General features: G+C 37.2%; 1 long non-coding RNA gene across 2 annotated transcripts; it reads right to left on the reverse strand.

Moving 5' to 3' along the window:
* Positions 1-647: 647 nt before the first annotated feature.
* Positions 648-2,230, reverse strand: LOC127533111 (uncharacterized). 2 transcript variants are annotated; one of them, XR_007940800.1, is made up of 3 exons: positions 1,950-2,230; positions 1,113-1,221; positions 648-953 (listed from the first exon to the last, which is right to left on the reverse strand). It is a non-coding gene; the product is annotated as an uncharacterized LOC127533111 (long non-coding RNA). The 2 variants fall into 2 exon arrangements; XR_007940799.1 differs by lacking the exon at positions 1,950-2,230 and having other exon boundaries at positions 1,113-1,943.

Raw genomic sequence — 2,230 nt, forward strand, 5'->3', positions numbered from 1 at the left:
GCATTAGCTTAGCTACTTAGCTTCGACTACATTTGCATCCCTACATAGCTTAAAGGTTAAACACATGCACCATATGTTGATGATAATGATAATATCTATGTTTATCTTTATAGCTGGTCTTAAGGCTAATTACGAGGCAGAGGTCAGCTGCTGCCTGGACACATCCATGATCACGCCACTGGTGGGACACAATTGTACTGGATTTCAGCTGAAGGCTGCTGTTCTGTCCAAACTGAGACATTTTTATTGTGACATACCCTCCACTGTTGTTAGCTTTTGATTCAATAATTTTTTTGAGATGAGGAAATCACTATTGCATGTTTCTAGTTAAATACCCTACTTTTATGATATATCACTACAGCATGCACTTTTTATATTTTCCATCAATTTCACCCAAAAGTTGAATAACTATTTGTGAGCAGTGTATGTAGACACATAATAGAAGCACATTTCAATAATATGTCTGCTGCAGTAGTGCAGTTTATCTACCTAGATTGGTGTAACAGTAAAAAAAAACATATGCTACTGATGTTTCTGACTAAAATCTGCTTGAAAAGCACAACTGCTTATCTGTCAAAATGTGTGTAACAAAAGTGTGCACTGAACACTGAATAAAGTCTCTGTAGATTATAGACAAAATTTGCATCTCTCATCACAAATTTCTGTTCATTCATCCAAAGTGCATGAGTAAAATACAAAACAGGTGAAGTACTAAAAAAGATTTATTTTCTAGAAAAGCCAATAGTCAACAATGCAGTTTAATTCTGGGACAGTTGCTCCAGCACCGACACCATGCATCCCATCAGTGCAACCAAGGTTTTCATTCATCTTCTGGATGTTCTGGAGCATGGCAGAGGTCACGTCTTGGTGTCTTCCGATCTGTTCCAAGAACCGTTCCTCTGACCTCTCCAGATACTGCAGAGGATCCACAGCAGCTTCCTGGTTCCCTTTTCCTGCATAAAAGCACCAAAAAGTACTAGTTGTCAGTAATTATTTTCTATTTTCATAAACACAGTTAACTTAAAGTAAATGTTCTATTTTGTGATTTTAGGATGGGTCAAAAGATAACATACTGATCATGTTGATGTCTGCATAGTCTAAACAGATCTTACTTGATTTGGTCTGTAGAGAGGAGGACAGCGTGGAGGAGCTGCAAGACGGAACCAGTAAGCTGCAGACTAGTGCTCCTGGTAACTGGACCTCATCATCCAAGGCCGACAACTAAATAAAATGAACAAGACATGCTGTTGATAGCATCTGTAATACAAATGATTTTATCCATTAACTGATTTATTGCTTTGTCCATACAATGTTAGAAAGTCTTACAAATAATACCTGTAATAATTTCCAACAGTGATAAATGCCTTGTTTTATTTTACAACAAAAAACACCAAAAGCATCTGTGTATAAGAAATCAGTGCATTGGATTTCCACATCTGCAAAGCTAGAAAATCACACATCAGAATTTCACCTTGAAATTATGAAAATAGCTGCAGATTACCAGTACTCTTTACTTCATTGTGTTAACTTGATCATTTCAATCAGTTTTTTAGACTTGTATTACTGATACGAAACATAATCAACACATAAATTAAAATGTGTTCGCAAAGAGTTCACTGGTTCTTCAAGGAAAATTTCAATGATAACCATATAGTTCAGTAATATGAATAATGGGTCATTGTGTAACAGCGTGGGAGGTTCTGAATACAGGTCTTGGACTGAAATATTGCTGCTGCTTTCCTCCGGTTTTATAAGGAGTTGTTTCATAGCTTGTTAGCTTACCAGCGGCTAACTGGCTGGCAAACAATAGTTGAACGCCAACCTCTAATCACTGATCCGGTGTCCGGACCGCGTTAGCTGGCGGAACGTTCATAATACTGATGTGGGACTGTTGTAGCTAGCGTATTCATAGTAGGATAACAGCAGGATGTTGGAGAAATAAAACTTACCATTATCAGGATCGCTGGTCAGCATGGCAGACTCTTAGCGCATCGCACTGCTTGAATGTCTGTGTGTTTCAGGCCGATTTTAAAATAAAACTCAATAAAATTCTCGTCCGGGTGAGTGTCCTTCGTTGTCGCTTCGCCATACGGACATGTCCCTTCCGGGGCTCGGTAGGAAAAAAAGATTTGATATATATATAATGAAAGTTGATATATATATAATGAAAGTCGATATATATATAATGAAACTTGATATATATATAATGAAAGTTGATATATATATATAA

The sequence above is a fragment of the Acanthochromis polyacanthus genome, chromosome 3, assembly GCF_021347895.1.
Source record: "Acanthochromis polyacanthus isolate Apoly-LR-REF ecotype Palm Island chromosome 3, KAUST_Apoly_ChrSc, whole genome shotgun sequence".
NCBI lineage: Eukaryota > Metazoa > Chordata > Actinopteri > Pomacentridae > Acanthochromis > Acanthochromis polyacanthus.